The sequence below is a fragment of the Podarcis pityusensis genome (genome assembly GCF_964106645.2).
Source record: "Podarcis pityusensis genome assembly, chromosome: 9".
Lineage (NCBI taxonomy): Eukaryota > Metazoa > Chordata > Lepidosauria > Squamata > Lacertidae > Podarcis > Podarcis pityusensis.
Genome location: NC_138034.1, coordinates 35,567,088 through 35,591,368, shown reverse-complemented (window position 1 = coordinate 35,591,368; position 24,281 = coordinate 35,567,088). Strand labels below are relative to the sequence as shown.

At 40.9% G+C, this 24,281-nt stretch overlaps 1 protein-coding gene and 1 long non-coding RNA gene across 3 annotated transcripts in view; one reads left to right on the top strand and one right to left on the bottom strand.

Moving 5' to 3' along the window:
• LOC308485767 overlaps positions 1 to 13,444 on the bottom strand; it is a 29,724-nt gene extending 16,280 nt beyond the window's left edge. Inside the window, exon 1 of one of the 2 annotated variants that reach the window (XR_013990739.1) lies at positions 13,280 to 13,444. This is a non-coding gene — a long non-coding RNA (uncharacterized lncRNA). The remainder of the gene's footprint in view (positions 1 to 13,279) is intronic. The other variant, XR_013990740.1, reaches the window with a different exon arrangement.
• LOC308485760 (uncharacterized protein) overlaps positions 3,266 to 24,281 on the top strand; it is a 233,316-nt gene continuing 212,300 nt past the window's right edge. Inside the window, exons 1-4 of the mRNA XM_081021807.1 lie at positions 3,266 to 3,790; positions 15,665 to 15,752; positions 17,959 to 18,004; positions 18,532 to 18,590. The gene's annotated coding sequence lies outside the window, so the exon portion shown is untranslated. The remainder of the gene's footprint in view (positions 3,791 to 15,664; positions 15,753 to 17,958; positions 18,005 to 18,531; positions 18,591 to 24,281) is intronic.

Below are 24,281 nucleotides of genomic sequence, written 5' to 3'. Positions count from 1 at the left end.
AATCGAGTAAAAATGTTTATTAAAGAAAAAGAAGAAGAAAGGAAGGGAGGGAGGAAGAAGGCAGGGAGCAGGCCCTCCACGACTCACAGCCAAGATGATATTCCAGCAGTAAATGTAATCCCTTATTCTCTGGCTGGAATTACTACTCTTTCAACATGGATGCTTTCTTCCCAACCATCCCCCCCCCCCATCCCTCTGCTGCAACGGTCAAAATCCCCTCCAAACATTCTTCTCCCTCATCTTAGATTGTCCTTAAAGGTGCTTTTTATTTTTTTCCTGTCAAGTCCCCTCCTGCAGGAAAACATTCCACCAGAAATACACGATACAAAAGCAGGGGGGATTTGATTTAAATTACTAGTCAATAAGACTTGATTTACATCACACTTTTTTTACAGAAAGACTCATTCTTGCTGGTTTAATCTTAATATTTACAACCAGATGAAGGTTTCATTTCCGGAATAATAAATTTTCAGAGTAGTTTTTACACTTACATAAAAAATCACTGAGTTATACTATTAGAAATACATAGACAGATAATTATGAAATTATTGTGAGGTTTACTAAGTTACCTTTATATTTGTACTTTATTGGAAGGAGAAAAATAATCATGCCCTTAATAACAATTTAAACAATTTATTTAACTAAAGCAGTAATATTACAGCATATGTATCCATGTTTGTTAATTGATGTGGTTGAACTTAAAAAACAAACTTAGACTGAGTTTTAGCACACATGAAAAACTTAAAACAAATCCTTATTTCCAGTATAGCCTTTGGACTATACTGTAACTTAAACAGAAAGATTTTTCCTCCAAAAGCATTTTATTTTAAAAATCTGATTTAAATTTTTAAAAATCCGATTTAAATAAAAAATCTGATCTTTTAAAATTTAAATCATTGATTTTTAACCACCCTGTACAAAAGCTTGTTTTTAAATGAAATCCTTCACTAAATGTGTTCAATATACCCATGCCAGCACCCAAAACTCCTTGCATGCTGAGATAACAGGGCAGGGAAAACAAAGTTGGCAGGGGAGAGGAGGAAAATGTCTTCCTCTGCTAAGGGAAGAGGAACTGAGGAGATGTTGAAGGAAGTTAGAAAGTGAGGTAAAAGGCTAATATATAACATAATCAACAACAGACAAACTGGGAATGTAAAAGGGGGGTATCAGAAGAAACAGGACAAAAAAGTGAATGTACCTGGCCATGGAAGAGAAAATGGGAAAAAAAACCACAAGAGATGGGTCAAATATTTTTGAGAGACTGGGTGGAAATATGAAAATATAAAAGCAAAAGCTTTCCGCACTTAAAGCTTTCCTAATGCCACCAGAAAAAGTGCCAGTATTTAGCACTAGGAAAACTGACGTAGTGGATTTCTTGCTGCAAGGAAAATGCTGAGGTAAAAAATAGTCATTTCCAAAGATTGATTTGATACTAGTAGAAAATCATGCAAGAGATTGCCAGCTCCTTGTGCCAAACTCTGCCTTGCCACCATTTTGTAACTTCTTCTGCCCCTGCACCACCATTTTGTGACTGCTGGGCCGCAGTCATTGTCAGACATCTTAGTGGGCCCTGGGAGCAAACAGTTTAATAATTTATGATCTAGTTAATCCTAAATAATACTGCCTGCTACTTTTAATCCAAATAGTGAAGTATAAAAGCTTCTATGGGGGGTGGCGGTGGCGGGAATCCTTCTAAAGCTAAGTTCTTACTTTAACAACTTAAAGTAGGAATGGGGGAACCTGTGGCCCTCAAAATGCTGATGAACTTCAACGCTCACCTGCTACAGCCATCATGGCCATTGAGCAGGGGTCATATGAGTTGTAGTCCAGAAACATCTGGAAGAACTGCAGGTTCCCTGTCCTTGGCTTATGCTTTGGTTGTGGTATTTTTGTTTTTTGTTTTGCCAAAGTGGACATAGAGTTATCAGTTATATGTACTAAAGATGTTCTGTGCTACAGAATTTGAGGATTACTGAGATAAATTATGTAGTGTATTTATTACATGTGTATTTTTTGTTTTTTGTTTAGAGAGATCAGCACAGTTTATATATTGCTTCTGTAAATATTGTCACCCATTCATCATCCTTGTAGGAAGGATGGATTTATAATGTAGTAATACGGTCGGTTGTATTTCTTGTAACATTACAGCACAATCCTGTACATATATACTTAGAAGTAAGTCCCAGTGTGTATAATAGAGCGTAGGTCTCCAAGCAGCAAACATACATACATCATTTTATCTGCATGCCACCTTTCCAGTTACAGCCATGTTTCAGGTGGCTTACACCATGAAAAGAAATGCACAATTCAAAATACAGCAAAAGTAGTCATGAGGGATAATTAAAACATCAAAAAGTACACAACCAAACTGAACAACTAGATAAGGGATAATTAAAACATCAAAAAGTACACAACCAAACTGAACAATTTCCACATAAATCATAATAAAGCTACACAAATTAATATCAATAACAGCAACAATAACACGCCCTCAGCAAAAATCCCTAAGCAATGCCCCCACCCAGAGTCTGTTCAGCAGCCTCATCATTTCTACCTAGAGTCAGTCCCAGGACAGTTGGAAGAAAGCAGGGAGCAGGGCTTGCAGGACTCACAGCCAAGATGATATTCCAGCAGTAAATGTAATCTCTTATTCTCTAGCCAGAGTTACTATTCTTTCAACATGGATGCTTTTCCCACAACCATTTTCCCTCATCCCTCTGCTGCAAGGTCAAAAGCCCCTCCAAACATTCTTCTCCTTCATCTTTGATTGTCCTTAAAGGTGATTGTTATTTTTTTCCTGTCAGCTCCCCTCCTGCAGGAAAACACTCCCACCAGAAAATATATAGCCTAAAATATCTGTTAATGTACAAATACACGATACAGAAGCTTGTTTTTAAACAAAACCCTTCACTAAATGTGTTCAGCATACCCATGCCAGCACCCATAATTTCTTACATGCTGAGATAACGGGGCTGGGGAGACAGAGAAGTTGGCAGGGGAGAGGAGGGAAATGTCTTCCTCCACTAAGGGAAAAGAAACTGAGGAGATGTTGAAGGAAGTTAGAAAGTGAGGTAAAAAGCTAATATATGACATACGTAATCAACAACAGACAAACCAGGAATGGAAAATGGGGGATATCAGAAGAAACAGGACCAGAAAAAGTGCCTGTATTTAGCACTAGGAAAACTGACGTAGTGGATTCCTTGCTGCAACGAAAATGCTGAGGTAAAAAATAGCCATTTCCAAAGATTGATTTGATACCAGTAGAAAATCATGCAAGTGATTGCCAGCTCCTTGTGCCAAACTCTGCCTTGCCACCATTTTGCAACTTGTTCTGCCCCTGCACCACCATTTTGTGACTGCTGGGCCTCAGTCATTTTCAGCCATCTTAGTGGGCCTGGCGATAAGCAGTTTAATAATTTATGATCTAGTTGATCCTAAATAATACTATATGCTCCTTTTAATCCACCTAGTGAAGTATAAAACCTTCTTTCATATATCCTGTACATGTATACACAGAAGGAAGTCCCAGTGTGTATAATGGAGCTGTCTCCCTGTTAGGAAGGAATAGGGCTGCAGCCTTAGTCACTTCAGGACACTGTCCCCTAGCAGTATGACACCTATCATGCCTAGAAGAGAGTGTGAATCAATCGGGAAGCTGGCTTGCTGCAAAGGCATCCCTTTATTGAGAAGGTGAAAGGAAAGCTAGAATAGATCACAAAAGCAGCAGCTATGACAGACTCCCAAGCCTATGGTCATCCATTTTGGAGAGGCAGGAAGTAAACTGGAGGTGTACCTTCCTGGAAACTTGCTTTATAAAAAATGGACTAAGCTTCAGCTAACTTTCATATTGGTTATGCTGTGATATACAGAAAAACATACACCACCTTTTTCTCTGTGTTGTATATTTATGTAAAGCTGGAATGCTGACAGTCTATATTTAAAAGCACAGCTTTCTGATGTTTACGGATGGGATTATGTGGTGGAATTAGCACACTTTGCCATCTGTCTGTGCAGATTTTTCTGTTGCTTCTCAAGGTCTGTGTGGTAAAATACGTATCTGATACAAAATTCTGATGCTTTAGTAGAGATTGCTTTATTGCAGGGGGTTGGACTAGATGACCCTTAGGGACCCTTCGAACTCTACAAATCTGTGAAATGTGAGAGCTGGCTGTCATGTTCAGCATCAACCTCTTGTGCTTGTAATGTGAGTGGGATGATGTACAGTGGTACCTCGGGTTACATACGCTTCAGGTTACATACGCTTCAGTGGTACCTCGGGTTAAGAACTTTGCTTCAGGATGAGAACAGAAATCGTGCTCCGGCGGCGCGGCAGCAACGGGAGGCCCCCATTAGCTAAAGTGGTGCTTCAGGTTAAGAACAGTTTCAGGTTAAGAACGGACCTCCGGAACAAATTAAGTACTTAACCCAAGTTACCACTTTGTATGCCTTGACATGCAGGGAAAAGTTAAGCAAGCTGAGAAGAGAGAGGCTGGATTTAATGGGCCGTTCAATGGTATTTAAATAGGAACACTATAACACCTTTATTTTTACAGTAGCTCTCAGGCGTATTAGGATTAGAGACAACTTGCAAAAGCACAACAGTGCCAGACCTATCCATTCAAATGATGCAATACATTATTATTATTATTATTATTATTATTAACAATAATAATAATTTCATTTCATTTCTATACTGCTTTATATTCTTAAGAAAAATCTCAAAGCAGTTTACAGAATATTAAAAAATCAATAAAACATCAATAAAACAATCTGAAGAAAGTCAAATATAGAGTATACAGTCAAACCAACATAATTAAAAGAAAACTAAAATATTATCTTAAAAGATTTCAAAATAAAACATTACAAAGCAGGTCAACTACAGAATGCATATTTAACACGAACTAAGTTAACAAAAAGGAATTTAAAAAAAACATTGTTAAGTGAAGTTAAATATAAAATGCACATTTAAAACAGCATAATTAACAAAGAGAATAAAATATTATCCTAAGCATGACATGGCTGTTTGGCAGGCACAAAAGATGGGGGGAAAGAATCCAATAGTTAGGGTTTGCTGTCAAGTATAGCAATGTCCCTCTGGTATCACCAGGAGCCTCTTTAGTAGAGCTGGGTGAGTGTGGACCCCGCCCCCTAGACCAGGTGGAAAGGGCTTTGCGGGGAGTGGCCTTCACAACTCACAGCCAGGCGTTGTTGGCTAGACACTACTCTAGTCAACTTAATTTTCAGTACTGTAGATCTCTGCCCACCAGTTAAGATGCAAATCATCTGATGGAAAAGCCGGCACCATAAAGCTAATTATATCTGGTCAACTCAAAGGGACTGCATTAGGTCATGGGATCCACAAGGAGATATAGTCGGGTGAAACAATGTACCCATGGGTGGAATGCTTTCAGTAAAATTATCATAAATTATATACGAAACAGAGAGAGAGAGTTAGTCCTTTAACTCTTCAATTAATTGTAGCTCATTATGCCATCCTGAGCTGCTTGGAGGCAGTATGCAATAGTATTGTATCTAATAATAATAGTGTGTTGTCTAGCAGCACGAAACTGGGAGGTTGAGGGTTAGATGTAGAAATAAAAATTAAAGCAACCGAACCATATCCCCCCCCCCACACTTCCCGTAGCACAAACTTTGTGAGCAAAAGATGAGAGGAGGCCAAGGGGAAATTTTTATTCATCTAATATAATTCACATAGTTCTTGATTGTAAGAAAACTTCCAAGCAAGACATAAATAGATAAAACACATGTGACTTCTACATGCCTGGATAGGCTTGCCTAAAGAAAAAATGTTCTAAGTAGGTGCCCAGAAGGGTATGTACTGTACAGCAATGGCGCATTCCAGATATCAATAGGTAGGGAGTTCCAAAGTAAATTGCCATTAGACCAGACTGTTTTCCTAACAGTACAAGTAAGATCAAATGTCCAAGAAAATCCAGACATATGGCTTTAAAACTTCAAGAAATAAATAAATGGCGACCTGAAGACTGTAAGTGTCTACTTGATGAGTGTAAACTGCAGAATATTAGTGCAGGAAAACTTGATGGAACTGAAATTTCCACAACTACCTCTAATACAGGGAGCCTATATATTGTATTTGCTGTTTCATTTAAAGTAATAGTAACCATATGGCATAGAGGGACGCGGGTGGCGCTGTGGCGGGTGGCGCCTCAGTGCCTAGGACTTGCCGATTGTATGGTTGGCGGTTCGAATCCCCCGGCGGGGTGAGCTCCTGTCGTTCGGTCCCAGCTCCTGCCCACCTAGCAGTTCGAAAGCACTCTTAAGTGCAAGTAGATAAATAGGTACCGCTTTATAGCGGGAAGGTAAACGGCGTTTCTGTGTGCTGCGCTGGTGCTGGCTCGCCAGCTGCAGCTTCGTCACGCTGGCCACGTGACCCGGAAGTGTCTTCGGACGGCGCCGGCTCACGGCCTCTAGAGCGAGGTGAGCACGCAACCCTAGAGTCGGACACTACTGGCCCGTACGGGCAGGGGTACCTTTACCTTTACCTTTAACCATATGGCATGTGCATTCAGAAGGGATGGAAAATTTGCCTATTTCAACTTTCTCATTTTCCTGATCTTAAATTCAGTTCACCATATTTTCACATCAGATTGCATTTTTTTTTAACATTCCCACAAAGATTAGCATTTCAGTCCATTTCTCCTAATAAATACATTTTGCACAAAGTTTTGACTAATATATACATCCTTGCAAGATACAGTATAAGGTGTTTTGCATGTTATTTTCATGGGTATGTGCATTTTTATGTACACTGCCTCCTAATATACACTTAGTGTGAATTTCACAGGACAGCTGTATTTGGGTTCACATATTGTTTCTTGAAAGGTAAATTAGGTAGGTTCATCGTAAAGTGCGAACTGAACCAAATTTCTACGCACCCCTAGTCTTCAGCAAGTTCTTATGTAATTCTAAGCTTTTACCAAATGGTATGCTGTGCAGTATTTAAAAAAAAGTTATTGCAGAATATATATTTAGTGTTGGTGTGCTAACTGGAGATAAAGCAGCATCTGAAATACATAGTTAAGGAGACCTCTTGTGTTGGTTGTTAAGTACTACAGTTTTAATACGGAATTATTCGTGGCATTTATTTATGTCCCAATTCCAATTCTACATTTGGATTACACTCGCTTTTCTGCAATTAAATCTAACAGCTGCTTCTACCATGATGGTGCAGCTATTCAAGCACAAATGCAAAGTGTGCACATCCTATTGGATACAAAGGCCATACTAGTGTTATTTCTGTTCCCCTTTCTTTTTAAAATACAGTGGAACCTTGGTTGTCGAATGTAATCTGTTCTGGAAAACTGTTCAACTTCCAAAATGTTCAGCAACCGAGACGCAGTGGGTGGTTGGCAAATCCCATTGAGAAAATTGACAGAGAAATACTCTGTTTTTCTTCTTTTTAGGATGCATAAATAGTCTGATCTACTGAAATACTTTGCAATAAATTTGTACCATTATTATTAGTTAGCAGTTATTTATCATTGTCACTGTGCATGCAAATCAGTGGGGGCATGCAAATCAGTGTTAAAAGGACTGGGGTAATGGAAATGGATGTAGTTGTCCCTGGAACCTGAAAATAGTTGAGAAGCAGCCAAAACTAAGTAGAACAATTCAAGGTAGGATTTCTGGATAAATATCTCTTGGGGTGTAGGTAATAAGACAGGAAAATGATTTTCTCCAAATGTGGAGTTAAGAAACTGACAAGGAGACACATGCGGTCAATAAGCTTCACATTCAGTATTAGTGAACAGTATAGAAGGTATTGCTTATTTATAGACAGGAGAAATGAAGTAACTATATTGTATGATATTTGTTGATTATTGCATACAAGTACAGTGGTAACTCAGGTTAAGTACTTAATTTGTTCCAGAGGTTCATTCTTAACCTGAAACTGTTCTTAACCTGAAGCACCACTTTAGCTAATGGGGCCTCCTGCTGCTGCTGTGCTGCCGGAACACGATTTCTGTTCTCATCCTGAAGCAAAGTTCTTAACCTGAAGCACTATTTCTGGGTTAGCAGAGTGTGTAACCTGAAGCGTATGTAACCTGAAGCGTATGTAACCCGAGGTACCACTGTATTATTGTTTTCTCTATTGTAAACCATTTATATACCACCTGTCATAAAAAGATACATACCAGGCAGTTTACAACCAAGTAAAATGGTACAAGCTCATTAAAATCACTTCTAGTATGCACTGCTAGGCATTTTTCTTTAGTGGTGTTTGTTTTTGAATCGGTTTCTTGTACTCTATTTATTTAACATTACCTTATAATGCTCCCTTGAGGGCTTTAAAGAAAGTTGGGCTATAATCTTAAACTACAATGCATACTTGAAACTTCAGAAAATGTAAAGTCTCAATAGTTTTCTTGCTACTTTGGACTGTGTTGGAGATGGGAGAGGCATTCAGGAAATCGAATGTACTAGAGCAGAAAGAACTCAACCTGTCAGAATTGCTGTTCCGTAGAGCTTGGGGGAGTAGAGAAGGAACAAAAAATGCTTGCTGTGTTTAGTGGATTTGTAAATCAGCGTTTTAGTATGGGGATGTTCATGGCAAATACAGATCATGAACTTACAATAAAAAAATTCCTTTGCAATTATTCTGTATGTTAAAAAAGTCAAATCCAAGCTTTGATATCCTTTTCAGTGTTTTGCCAGATTGGCATTTTGAACCAGAGAATAGATTACTGCCTTGCCTTTTTTATTTTGGCATTGCTTTAAGTTTCAGGTTGCAACCTTATGTAAGATGTTTACTAGAGGTTAAATTTTCCTTAGTTGAATTTGTTCAGAGGAAATGTGCAGTTAAGGTAGAGGGGTCTTTACAAATTAGTTGGGCAAAGGTTTAATATACAGGGTGATTCATAATGAAGTATACAGTTTTCAGATGCTGTAAGACAGTAACAGGCAATGACACAAATCACAACTGCGAACCATGAGGTAGATGTACAGTGGTACCTCGGGTTACAGACGCTTCAGGTTACGGACGCTTCAGGTTACAGACTCCGCTAACCCATAAATAGTACCTCAGGTTAAGAACTTTGCCTCAGGATGAGAACAGAAATCGCGCCGCGGTGGCGCAGCGGCAGCAGGAGGCCCCATTAGCTAAAGTGGTACCTCAGGTTAAGAACAGTTTCAGGTTAAGAATGGACCTCCAGAACGAATTAAGTTGTTAACCCGAGGTACCACTGTACTCATAAAGTTTGTGTTCCACTACTGAGGGAAGTGACATAGGCGATAGCGTGCGATTCATGTGACTAGTCAGGCAAAATGGCTGTGTCTGCAGTGGAGAAGGTGTTTTGTGTTCTTGAATTGAGCAAAATGGAATCTGTAACTGTTGTGCGATGGCATTTTCAATCATGATTCGGGGGAAAAACCTCCAAGCAGAAAATGTATCTACAATTGGCATAAAAAATGTGAAACTATGGGCTGATTGTGCAAACTTAGAGGTCCTGGATGACCGTGTGTATCGGAAGAAGTCAATAGTGTTTGCACCACCATTCAACAAAGCCTGGGAAAATCAACACGTAGGGTGAGTCGTGTTTCGGCAGGTGCAATCATACATGTCTACTATTCCATCTCAGTCTTACAGGGAAGCCACTTGAAGGAAAGCAATCCCCAGCAGACCTCAAATATATCCTAATCTGCACTTAAATTTCAGAGTAGGTGGAAATGTAGCTGGGATGCACCAGGCTCCGGTACTTGAGATAAAAATAATTAATGAAAAGGGAAACTAATACTTGTTGTGAAGGGCAGTAAGATTAAGGCATCTGAGAGAGAAAAGTAGATTTGATAGTTGGTGGCCTCTGTAAAAAATTGTTTGCAGCTTTAAAACATTTAATGTTAGGATCATTAACTTCAGACATTTTTGTTGACCATTTCAACTAACTATTAAAAGCAAGGCTGAATGTCAGATATCTATTTTTCAGACAACAGAGGGCTTTTATCATCAATATCACTAGTGCATCCAAATGAGCTGGTTATGTCTCTTCTAAACCTCTGGTAATAACATGCTTCTTTTGCTAGTATACTAAGGGAATGACTCACAGCATTTTACAGCTGCAGTATCTGAATAGACTTTACTGTATTACTCATTACAATACTTCCATCTGGCAGTAACAAACACTTACTGATCATCATAGCCACATCTTTGCACTAAAAATGGTCCTTGTTTATAAAACTGTCTGTTACTCCAACAGTGTTTGGAAAGCAATGTTGTAATAGATCTGAGAACACTTTTGATAAGACAGGAAAGCCATACCACTGCTACGATAATCTTTTGATGATTCTTCAACTCACAAATATTGCTTGAACATTGCAGTTCAGAAAAGACCTACAATTTTATGGCGCATAATCATAGCATTTTTGTTTATCAGTGTCTGCATTTGTCAGTTGCTAAATATAATATAAAATAATATAATACACTTTTAGTTTTACTTCACAAAATTGTATACAAGAACATATGTTTGCGATGCTGCAAATGCAGGTGTCATTTTGAACAGAGATTAAAACCCTCAAGATCTTTTAAAATTCATTCTTTAGTGGCTTAAACTTAGCTCCAGCTGCAATATTATAAACTACTTGGGGAAAATATACTCATGCCAACACCCATAACTCCTTGCATGCTGAGACAATGGGGCAGGGGAGACAGAGAAGTTGTCAGGGGAGAGGAGGGAAATGTCTCCCTCCACTAAGGGAAAAGGAACTGAGGAGATGTTGAAGGAAATTAGAAAGTGAGATAAAAGGTTAATATATAACATAATCAACAATAGACAAACCGGGAATGGAAAAGGGGGGATATCAGAAGAAACAGGACAAGAAAGTGAATGTACATGGCCATGGAAGAGAAAATGGGAGAAGAAACCACAAGAGATGGGTAAAATATTTTTGAGAGGCTGGGTGGAAATACGAAAATATAAAAGCAAAAGCTTTCCGCACTTAAAGCTGGATCAGCTTCCCCAATGCCACCAGAAAAAGTGCCTGTATTTAGCACTAGGAAAACTGACGTAGTGGATTTCTTGCTGCAAGGAAAATGCTGAGGTAAAAAATAGCCATTTTGAAAGATTGATTAGATACCAGTAGAAAATCATGCAAGTGATTGCCAGCTCCTTGTGCCAAACTCTGCCTTGCCACCATTTTGTAACTTCTGCCCCTGCACCACCATTTTGTGACTGGTGGGTCTTAGTCATGTTCAGCCATCTTAGTGGGCCCTGGGGTTAGACAGTTTACTAGGAAATCCTGAATATTACTATCTGCTCCATTTAATCCAGCTAGTGAAGTATAAAAGCTTAATTCATATATTTTTACCAGTTTGCACACTGAGTTTCTTTTAATTCCTACACTGTATACATTATACCTCCATGTACCATCAGATAACCAAAGCTTGATTCTGATTCTGTAACAATATGATAATAACATATTATATATAATATACAGAAATCTGTTTTCTTGGAAGCCCCACTGTGTTCATGGAGCTTACACCCAGGTAAGTGACTGTGTGCTCCCTTAGTATTGTGATAAAGTTCAATACACCCAACTGCTTTGGGTGGGAGGAATATTCAACTGTTGCTATTGGAGAGGGGTGTAGTACACAGCCTTTTTCTGAGGTGCAGGCTATTGATTGATCTCGCCCAGTGCTGCCTACTGTTGGATGGCAGCAATTCCCCAGGATCTGGTGCAGCCTTTTCCATCCTCTGCTATGGTGGAGCTGCTAGGGTTTAGGCCTGGGACCGTCTGTGTGTGTGCTTTGTTACTATGGTCTGTGACTTCATTGCCTCTCTTCAGGTCCAACCTAAGGTACTTTGAAACCAGTCAATGTCCTCTTGGTTGAAGGATGAAACTATGCATATGTATCTATCCTATTTCCAACTGAACTTAAAGATAGAAAGATCCGCTGGTAAGAGTCTGGTGTATCATTAAATGAGGCAACTTCCCTCCCCCTCCCCTTCCACCAAAAAACCTGCTTTCTATTTTGTCTCAGTACGCCTCTTACTACTAAGTGTTCACCATGGAAATTTGGAACTGGATCTGAATTTGTAGTTTCCATGGCAATCAGGATGTGATTGCAATGATGTAGGGCCAAATGAGTCCTTGGAATAATGCCAAGAGAAGGCAGCTTTCCTAAAATGTTTGCATGCCATTCATTTGCTATATCACCCGGTGTACAAAATTATAAATAACTAATATATCGTAGGGACGCGGGTGGCACTGTGGTTTAAACCATTGAGCCTCTTGGGCTTGCCGATCAGAAGGTCGGCGGTTCGAATTCCTGTGACGTGGTGAGCTCCCATTGCTCAGTCCCAGCTCCTGCCAACCTAGCAGCTCGAGAGCACGCCCCAAAGTGCAAGTAAATAAATAGGTATCGTTCCGGTGCGAAGGTAAACCGTGTTTCCGTGCGCTGCTTTGGTTTCGGTGTTCCATTGAGCCAGAAGCAGCTTAGTCATGCTGGCCACATGACCCGGAAAAACTGTCTGCAGACAAATGCTGGGTCTCTTGGCCTGTAAAGTGAGATGAGCGCCGCAACCCCAGAGTCATCTGTGACTGGACTTAACGGTTAGGGGTCATTTACCTTTTTAAAAAATATATCTGGGCAGGCACTTTCTTGCAGTTCCTTGAACCTCAACACTCCTGAACAGTTTTGTAGTTGCTGGTTAATATATATATATATATACACCCTGATACCCTGCCCATGTGGCTGGGTTTCCCCAGCCACTCTGGGTGGCTTCCAATGGAATATTAAAAACACAATACAGCATTAAAGATTAAACACATCCCTAAACAGAGCTGCCTTCAGATGTCTTTTAAAAGTAAGATAATTGCTTATTGCCTTGACATCTGATGGGTAGAGGGGGTGATCAGAGAAAGGGAGATGAGGAGCATGTTTCCTCAAGTCTCAATACAGCTGTTCTCCTGCAAGAATGTTGTGTTATCCTCCACAGGTGGGATGGGGAGCTTGTGGCCTTCCAAACGTTGTCGGGCTCCAACTCCCAGGATGGCTAAAGGTCAGAGATAATAAGATTTGGAATCCAACAGCACCTGCACTGCCACAAGTTCCACATACGTATACTGCAACACCCACAGCTGTGATGGCCCAGGAATCAGCTTCACCTGCTGAACAGCAGCCTGAAAGGGGAGGTGGTGGAGGAGGTGCTGATGAGAACCAGCTGGCTTCAGTCTTCTTAAGCAGAGTTTCCAGCAGCAGTCAGATGCTAGTAATAACACTTGTAGTTCCTGGTCCTACCTTGCTGCTTCCTGCATGTCTTGACCTTTGACCACCAGATTCCTTGACTTCTGGACTGTCTCACCACATGGATTGCTGTTTGCTGGATCTGACCTGACTTTGTAAGCTGATTCTGCCTCCAGGCAAGTACACCTCATAAACTCTTTGCTGGTTGGCCTCCCACTCCACTGAGATCTGTATGTTGTTGCTTAGCAACAAGACTATGACAACAAGTTGGTCTGATGCAACTGTTCAAGCATTGTTCCCTCATGCCACACTTCTGGTGCTGGTGTCTGGAAAGAGTTCAAACCCCAGCCACAAAGCTTGATGGGATGAGTCTCTGTCTCTCAGCCTCCCCTAACTTATAATGGTGTTTTGAAGATAAAATGAGCAGAGCAGCACCATGTAGATTATCCTTGTCGGAAGGGTGGATTTATAATGTAGTAATACAGTCAGTTGTCTTGTACATGTATACTCAGAAGTAAGTCCCAGTGTGTATAACGGAGCTTTCTCCCTGTTAGGAAGGAATAGGGCTGCAGCCTTAGCCACTTTAGGACACACCTATCAAATGCCTAGAAGAGAGTGTGAATCAATCCGGAAGCTGGCTTGCTGCAAAGGCATCCCTTTATTTAGAAGGTGAAAGGAAAGCTAGAATAGATCGCAAAAGCAGCAGCTATGACAGACTCTCAAGCCTATGGTCATCCATTTTGGAGAGGGAGGAAGTATACTGGAGGTGTACCTTGCTGGAAACTTGCTTTATAAAAAATGGACTAAGCTTCAGCTAACTTTCATATTGGTTATGCTGTGATGTGTGGTAATGTGTGGTGATGTGTGATGTGTGGTCTGTGTGGTAAAATACGTATCTGATACCAAATTCCGATGCTTTAGTAGAGATTGCTTTATTGCAGGGGGTTGGACTAGATGACCCTTAGGGTCCCTTCGAACTCTACAAATTTGGGTAGAGCTGTGAGAGCTGGCTGTCATGTTCAGCATCAATCTCTTGTGCTTGTAATGTAAATGGGATGGTGTATATGCCTTGACCTGCAGGGAAAAGTTAAGCAAGCTGAGGAGAGAGAGGCTGGATTTAATGGGCCGTTCAATGGTATTTAAATAGGAACACAGTAAGACCTTTATTTTTACAGTAGCTCTCACGGGTACTAGGATTAGAGCTTGTGGGATGCTTTATTTATCAGATTTTAATTAACAGTTTTGAATGTAGGGTGGGGTTGTTGTTCTTGTTGTTGTTGTTGTTTAGACCTTTGTCTTGTCCACACTCTTGCCTTCCACATGGAGAAAGCTAGAAATCTGGATATATGAATGAATGAAAATGCTGCTGCTCTTTCCAGTCCCCATGTTTTCTATCCTGCATGTTGGGTATTTGGTCTACATGTGATCCAAATCTGAGATGGTGATCGGGGTAGCTAAATGGGGCTAGATTAATGGCATGGTTTGTTTATTTTACTACATTTATACACCCCACGTTTCCTCCAAGGAGCTCAAGGTGGCGTACACTGTTCTCTCCCTCCTCATTTAATCCCCACAACAACCCTGTGAAGTAGGTTAGGCTGGAAGGCAGCAGCGACCAGCCCAATATAACCCAGTGGGCTTCATGGCTGAGAGAGAATTCAAATTATGGTCTCCCAGATTCTAGTCCAACACTCAAACCACTACTATACACACTGGCTCTCTGATTTGGTTAGAATTGTAATAGTAATAGTAATAGTAATAGTAATAGTAATAGTAATAGGAAGGAGTCTATCATTTTTGGTGTGTGTGTGTGTGTGTGTGTGTGTGTGTGAGAGAGAGAGAGAGAGAGAGAGAGAGAGAGATTGAAAATCATCAAAATGACCTGACCAAGTCATCACTGCAAACTGGACAGGAAAAACAGGGCGAAGTCACTTTTGGTTCAGCTGCATTGTACCACATGATTGCTGTTCCACATAGTGAGCCATTTCTGTGCACTGGTTCACTATTTGGATCTGACCCCAGGGGGACGAGGTCATGGGCCTGATTGAAGACTGCAGGAATACTTGATGGAACTGAAATCTCCACAACTACCTCCTTATAGTGACAGGAAGCCTATATTGTATTTGCTGTGTCATTTAAAGTGATAGCAACCACATGGGATGAGCATTCAGAAGGGATGGAAAATTTGTCTATTTCAACTTTCTCATTTTCCTGATCTTAAATTCAGTTCCCCATAGTTTTACTTCTGATTGTATTTTTTTAACATTCCCACAAAGGTTAGCATTTCAGTCCATTTCTCCTAATATATATCTTTTGCATGCTGTTTTGACTAATATATACATTCTTGCAAGGTGTTTGTGTGTTATTTTCATGGGTATGTGCATTTTTATGTTCACTTTCCACTAATATACAATTTTTTTTCTTACACGGTTGGAGAAGAGCACAGCAAAATCTGGAGTAGTGTGAATTTCAAAGGACAGCTGTACAGTATTTGGGTTCACATCTTGTTTCTTGAAAGGTAAATTAGGTAGGTTCATGGTAAAATGCAAACTGAACCAAATTTCCACCCACCCCTAGTCTTCAGCAAGTTCTTATGTAATTCTAAGATTTTACCAGATGGTATGCTGTGCACTATTAATTCCCCCCTCCCTGCAGAATATATATTTGGTGTAGTTAATGAGATAAAGCAGCATCTGAAATACATACTTAAGGAGACCTCTTGTGTTTGTAGTTAAGTACTACAGTGTTAATACAGAATTATTTGTGACATTTATTTACATCCCAGAACAATTAAAATTTCCAGTTCTACGTTTGGATGACATTGTATGTGCACATCCCATTGGATATAAAGGCCATGCTAGTGTTATTTCTGATCCCCTTTCATTTTAAATTACTTTAGTTTGTAAGCATGTGGACAGTCTCTTGTGTTTGTTATTTTGATTGCTTTATAAACAATGATAAATACAATGATAACATTAACAGCAGCTAGACCTTTCCCACACAAAGCTCACATGCATTTTGATAAAGGAGTGATTTATACATGTAAGTGTTTCAAAAATACCATATTCATGTATTTTTGTAATTGTGAGTGGCAACAGAGCACAAAGCATCATGTTAAGAAGCAGCCTTCAGACTTCCTATCAAGAGGGCATGCTAAATTGAATGCGCATGCTAAATCTTTGTGCATGATAAATTGAATGCAAAAATCTATGATCGTACTAAGCTCAGTTGCCCCAGACCCTGCCAACATGGCCAATGTTCAGGCATGCCAGAAATGGACTAAAGCTGTTTGGCGGTGGAACAGACTCCAACAAGATGTGGTGGACTCTTTCCTTGGAAGTTTTTTTTAGCAGAGATTGGGTGGTCATCTGTCATGGTGCTTTAGTTGAGATTCCTGCACTGCAGGTGGTTGGACTAGATGACCCTTGGGTCACTTCCAACTCTAGGATTCTATGAAAAGTGATAGGTCCCCCACTTCTGCCTTATAGTGTATGGGCAGTATAGAGGAAACAACACCTATACCATGCTTGGAGCTGCTCCAAGTGTGAGGCAGAAGATGTCTAATAGCTCTCACCTTGAGTAGAAAGTCTACTGAAGCTGACAGTTGGCCAGAGGAATGAAGTTGCATTCACAATTCAGGTAGCAGGTCTTTGCATCTGCCATCCCCAGCTGTTAAATCTGCACTATCTAACAGGTGGCCCATCCCATTTTGCTGCCTGAGGTGAAACAGGAAGGTGCCAGCTCCCTCCACCGAAGCTTCACTTACTGAGGTTGCATGGTGGCAGCTTCTCACAAGATCTCTTGAGATTTCTGCCGTTGCCTCTCCTCACTTCTCTAGTGCCAGTGTTGGGTGGGCCATATGCAGGGACACTGCCCTTTGGGATTCTGCCACCTGAGGCGACTGCTCAGGCCACCTCATGGGCAAACCAGCCGTGCTGTCAAAAGATGGCTGGGATAGGGGTGTTGTAGGTGCTGTGAACTAGGCCAAGGAAAGGGCACTGAATAGGCTGTATGATAGTCTTTACATTGATAAGGGAAATAAAGGGCTTAGGGCAAAGATGGGGCCAGCATGATAAATTATTGGGAATGGCAGAAGGTGTTGTCCAGCAACACCTGCAGGGCTTCAGGTTCCACACCCCTGAAACAGGGCCACAGACGTTTTCTTCTGGTGTCAAATCATATTGCCAAAGATAGTGGTTCCATTATGCTGTTTTCCTTCTTGAATTGACGTATGGTAGCTCCCAGGGAATTAGTGTGTACCCAGGGACTGTCTGTTGCTTGCCCATAATGCATACCTCTAGTAGAGACATTTTTTGTTGTTAGTTTAATTAAAAATTGTGGGGAAATGATTGCCAATCTGCAACAATGTTTGTTAGTATGTTAATCATTTATTTATCCCATTCATTTTTTGGCCCAAAACAAATCCCTACCCCGTGGGAAACAACATTTTTCTAAAGTGCACTATAAAAGCATCATGAAGGGTTTCCAAAGGCAAAACAAGCTTTTGAACTTCTTTGCAGTACAAAGGGAAGATGTGACTTTTGTGTGCTGGCAATGCTTTTACCTTTTTACCAACAGTGTGCATTGGTATTGAGTTTATTGTGGCTTAACCTTATCTAAAACGAATGAAAGCAGAGAAGCTTCCACCTCTATGAAGTGTGTATTGATTTCTGCCTTTTTCTTTCTTGTCTGTTCTTGGTGGTCGGCTGTCTCCCTAATGTGGCCATTTGCAGCTACTGCAGGCTTTGCTTGAATGCTCGTTGTGGGAGAGTAAAAGAGGTCAGTCAATCAGCTACCAAACTAGAAATAGGTGCAATAAGGCTGAAATATTATACAGTGATACCTCGGGTTACAGACGCTTCAGGTTACAGACTCCACTAACCCAAAAATAGTATTTCTGGTTAAGAACTTTGCTTCAGAATGAGAACAGAAATCACACAGTGGTGGCAGTGGGAGGCCCCATTAGCTAAAGTGGTACCTCAGGTTAAGAACAGTTTCAGGTTAAGAATGGACCTCCAGAACGAATTAAGTTCTTAACTCGAGGTACCACTGTATACACTTACCTGGGAATCAGCTGCATGATACACAGTAGGATGTATGTTTGAGTAAACATGCATAGGAGAATGGTGTAAAAAAAAATGGTATAAGCGATGTATATTACCGTACTTTTGGAAATTCAAATTAGCAATGTTGTGTTGAAGGGAGGTACAGCAGCTCCGCTGAAAGCAACACAGTTAATTACAGGGATTGGGGAGGATCTAGTCAATTCCTGATCATAATCTAAAATATGTTATACTCTAATGCAGGTGTAAGAAACTGGCTCTGAAAGGTGGGTCCAATCCTTGTTTCCTCTACCCCTCACAGGGTATGTTATGCTTACAAATGTATGCATGGTTATGCACACTTTATCCTAGGGTATGCCTTTTGGTACGCATTAGTTGGCTAGAGTTCTGGACTGCAAAGTTTAAAGAAGTGTAAATTTTGAAGGCCATGTTTAGAATCATGGACTCGCAGAATTATAGAGTTGGAAAGAATCCCGAGCATCATCTAGTCCAAACTCTTGCAATTAAGGTATATTTTTGCTGAATATGGGGCATGGACCCATGACCCTGAGATTAAGAACCTCATGCTCTATCGACTGAGCTATCGTGTACTGCTTTGGAAAGCTAGGGAGGTTCACCTTCAAATGTGAACTGAATCAAATTTATTTCCCATCCCTAGTGTGTAGACAAGCTTCAGACAAGGATAGAACTGTTGCCTGCCCCCCAACGCAAAAAGTTTTATGGTCAGCAGAAATGGAGCACATGTATCTTTCTTCCATTACAACATTTCTGTTGCTGGTATGGAGGTGGTAACTACAGGTGAGGGTTAAAGAACTTCAGTTCTGGGGACAAACAAAGACAATTCTCTTGGAAACAACTGTTGGGGAAACCCTGATTGGCTGTGGATTCCAAGTATGTGTTCCCTGATTGTTTAGCAATATTCATTTACCCTGAAGATTTTTCTAGTTTACTGCAGTAAATCCAGCTATGATATTAGCCTAGCCATGTATGAACCTGATTACTACATCATTAGCCCTGAGTTTCGCAGAATAAGTATTTTATCCTGTTTCTTGTGCCCAGTCCACCAAACTCTAACACTCTACCCACATTCTTAAGAATGGATGAGATGTGAAATGCCTGAGTTCTTTGAACTTTTCCTTTGGACGTTCAGCAGCTTGTTCTTGTTGTCCTCATAGGGTGGGGTGTCAGAGAACCCAATGCATTATCCAATGAAAAATCAAGTTGACAAAGTCAGCTTTCTCCTGTTAGTCATCTAGTGAAGAAAGTTAATGCATTGTGAAACTACTGAACCATGAGGGTTCATGTGTCGATAGTGCCATCTCTGATGAAAATAGAGTAGCACAGCAATACTTGCTTCATGTAAACTCATTTTTAAGATGTCAGCTAAATCAACAACAGAGGCACATGCTTACTGTCAGAGCAATGACTTCCTAAGACACTAATGAGTTTCAGTAGTAATGCAGAGGAAATTTATCACTACAATAGTAGTGTAGAAAGAAGCAAGAAAGCAGGTACCTGACCCCAGGTTCAGAGACAGTAAAACAGTGAGAAAAATACTGAGAACTTTGAAACAGGATCTGCTGGCTGAGTGCTTGCATGTTTTAGAGCAAGAAAGCTGACTAGCAGAATGCAGTGTACTACTTATCTACTAGTAAAGGCTAATTCTTGCCAAAAAATAATAAATGCAAATGCTATTTATTGTAGGGGAAACTTACAGGCTATACTTTCAACCTTCAAACCTACTCACTACCTGAAGCCTTTGCAAAGTGATGATATGTATAATGTTTTATGGATTTGAAAAAATGCTCATAAGGCCTTCCTGTCATTTTCTTCCTCTTTTTTCTTTCTTTCTGAGGGGGTGACAAACTTTGGAGTGAGATTCGCTTTACCCAACTCTATTGCAGCTACTGCTCTACCCAAAAACTCAGTTTGCAATCAAGAAAGGGGATTTTTGGCTGGAAACCAGCAAAGGCCACGTATCAGTGTATTTGCATGATCTAGATTGGCGCTCCATTGCTTTTTCTTCCAAATAAGTGTCTTGCATTTTTACTCCACTCTGCCTGAAAAGGCCTCTCTGAGAGGATTACAAAGGTCAGTAGTGTGACAAGTCCCTGCTCTCAGGCTTAACAGTCTTCATGGAGAGTGCGATTCCATCCAAAACAAGTTGAACACATAAGCACATATCCACTTGTCCTCATCCAATTCAACCACTAATCTCAGGCATCTGTTTAGGATCTTCTCTTCCTCCCTGGGATGATGTCACCCAGCAGTTTTATGCAGATGTTCAAGAACATGGGAGACAAGACTGACCCACACAACAGTGTTCATAAATTAGGCATGTCTATTTCAATAGGTTTACTCTGAGTAGGACTAACATTGGACACAACCCCTCTGAGACCTTTGGAGACCTGCTGGCAGTTTTGGGCTAGATGAACCAATGGTTTTTACTTAATATAAGGGAATATCATTTATTCCTAGGACATGGAAATGTTCAATTCAAAAAGGCAATATGGGGGGGGGGGGTGAATTACGGCATACTACCCCTCCTCCATCTTCCACTAATGCATCCCTTTATTTTCTTCTCTTTTTTGCTGAGTTTCTTCTTGCCCATTTTAACAGAAAAGCACAGAATCAACGCTTTGTTATTGTTCAGAGTGGCAGGGCATTAAAAAAAAAATGTTTTAAAGCCCTTCTTTATGGTGTGTGGGCTGTAGATTACATTGTACTGTGGCTAGATGGCAATGTGTCTTAAGCAAAGAGCTGCTGTGGGCTATGGATTTATGCCAGTCTTGAATTTTTCGGAACTGCTGCTTTCCTTAAGAATATCCGTGCCTAATAAGGTTTTGGCTTGATTCTGTGTTTGTTGGGGAGGGACGGAAGAGAGAGATGGGGACTAAACCAAATAGAGGAAGAAAGTAATTCATTTGTTGAACCAGCGGGGTGGGGGAGATCACCCAGAAATGCTATCAGACAGGAGCTAAATCATAATCTGGTTGGTTTCTTTTAGCTCTTTCTGTGCCATCTGTTGCTTCTGCACCATCCCAGCAGGGACAAGGAGAAATGACAGAGAATCCCATTGTACCTCTGGAATCATGAGTAGACTGACGGTGTGAGGGGCTCAACATGCACACCAGTCCAAGCTCTGTGCAGACTGCAACACAGAAACTTTGTCGACAAAACTGTGTAGCCCAACTTAGTGGTGTGAAATCTGCAGCTATCAGCAAGTATACAACAGATAGGTCAGCTGTGGGTTGGCAGGCAGCTGAAAATATGACTCAATCCACTGATTTGTATTCATGCAGGTACACTTTTAATCATCTTGTTTATTGGACATGATTTCAAGGGCATCAGTGGTGTTTTGATTTAATCACCATGCCTCCTAAGAGTACGAAGAGACAGGAATACAAAGTCTTAAGGACTCTTCACACACCGTTTTTTAAGGCAGAAGTTCTGAGGGTACAGTTAAAAATGTGGAGCGTAAATGTCACCAAGAGGTGCTTGAAACCATGTGCTTCATATAGGAATACTTGCTAGAATTGTGGGATCAGCCACAGTTACCTCTTACCTGGATCCTTAGACCAAGGCCAGAGAAGCGACTACTTTACTTCTTTCTACTCCCAGGGTTCCTGTGTCTATTAGCGTGAGGTGTGCAGCCTCTTCTCTAGAAAATTGCACATATATTCTTGTTGGAAATGTCCAGTCATTCTTTGCCAGCCATTCTGGGATTTGGCTTGAAACTAAGCAACAATATCATGTACAGTGTAAGAATTGCGTCTCTACTGTGGAGCTTTCTATGCTTCATCACTTCCATCTGATTTTATATCTGGTCACTGTCTTTCCTATCCATCTAACAAATATCTATACAATAAAAATGAAAGAACGTCATCACGCAGTCCGTATTGGAGGATTTGTAGAGCCGCATCACAATCCTGGATTTGCATGAAGTCAGGGCTGGGTAGGAGAGCAAACGTGATGGCAGGCTGCACAACGGCAGTGGCTGTGGCCTGGGAGAGTGAAGGCAGGGACACTGAGGGGGAGAAAGTGGTGGTTTAAAACAATGGCAGAAGTTTGAGTAAAGAGGGAATTGAGAGACACTGAGAGGGGGGCAAGTGGCAATTTTAAACAATGGCAAAGCAGAGCTGCAGTATAAAAGAGAAGTTGGCTTCAGAAATGGAGTTGGGAAGTTGAGAAGTTGAGAAATGAGCTTAGTGTTTGCATGGGTTGGGAAGGGGAAGTTCTAGGAGTTTAAGGTGGGGGGAATGGCAGGGGGTTTGGTGAGCCAAGTGAGCCGGGATACAGCCCCATGTAACCTGATATGGTGGTTTCATGTGCAGAGTAGGCAGCTGGAGCAGCTCTAAATCTGTATTTTCCTCCTGTCTTCATCCCCATAGTGTCTTCCAGGTAGAATCATAGAAAAACAACCTTTCCTTTTCTTTTTTTTTAAAAAGAAGATGATAGGTTTTACATTTACACTGTTTTTGAAGTGTTCTAATGACAACGTTGAAAGAAACTGTAGTGTTTACCATTGGCCAGTAGAGTGTGCTCAGTCCTATCTCAGCGAATAGGCGATTGCTTCTGCTTTTTTAAGCACATGGAATACACTCCCAAATGGTATTTATAAATAAATCTCCCTAATACAGCAGGGCTGTGTACTGCAATCTTGCAGCCTATTAGCCTAAATAGAAATACATTCTGGAAGCGTTCCCTCTAATGTTAAAGAACGCCCTCTCAACATGCTAGTGGGGATGGCTTTTAAGGCATGAGGGGCTAGTGCCAGCTGGTAGTCTTATTTTCCTTGGCTCCAGGCTGGCTGGGAGTGGCAAAGTCTGTGATTTGGACTGTGTAGCCTTCTGTTCACTCCACCCACAAGACAGGAACTTTCTCCTCTGTCCCATCTGTGAGGAAAGCAAGATGACAATGGGGATGTTTTAATGGAGTTGCCTTACAGGCCTCCCTGCCCCCATTTCCCCCTTTTTTCCTTGGCAGAAGCTTCCTATGGCATTGAGGTCAGATTAGATTTATTGAAGAATGACTGAGGTGCCTTTCATCACCGCTTGTGCGCACACATCCATGTGCACGCACACAGGGCAGATCCACACCATACATTGAAAACACATTCAGTTCATATTTAAAACACATGGCGTCTCCTGGGAACTGTAGTTCCTTAAGGGGGCTGGGAATTGTAGCTCTGTGAAACGACAGTTCTGAGGATTCTTTGGGGGAAGAGTGTGCTTTAAATGTTCTTTTCATGTATGGTATGGATCTGCCCACAGACTTACACACAGAGATGTAAAAACTTGGGTGGTGTGATACAGTGGCGTTCTTAATAGGCTGTTAGCTGGCAAAAATGTAACTGTATATTCTTATTTTGGAGTGGGGTTGTAAGAAGTTACCGTACGTTTGGCTTGCAAAATTCACAAATTTTGTTTTGAAAGGGGTAAGGAGTTTCTTAAAGATGCATCCAAAATCTAGTCAATTCAAAAAGTGAGGTGCTATGACATCAGAGGCTCCTCCAGACACCTTTTCTATTGCACATTTGTGATGCTATTGGGACAGTCGCACACAATCCTGCTTTCAAGAATGTTTATGCAAGCAGAGGTTTCTGGTGCTTTCGCCTTTTCACTCCCAGTGTACTTCCTGACTCTGTTAACATTCTCCCTTCCAACCTCTAGAACCAACTGTTGAGATAAGTATGCTTACATTCCAGCCATACAAATATATCCAAAGTAGGCACAGAGCTAGTCTGATGAGGGGTGTGGCCAGAGGAGAGCTTGGAGGGCCAGAGGGAAGGCCACATTTGGCGCCTGCACCTGAGGTTTCCTACCTCTTTTTAAAACAAATTTCAATTGTTGGAACAGCGATGGCATATTGCATATTTCCTTTCTCTTGTTTTTCTAAAAATCTTGTGCCTAAATGGTATCTTGTGTGATCTAACGTGAGCATGATATATTTGCATAGGTTGTAACATTTAAGTCGTTGATGACTAACCAGAA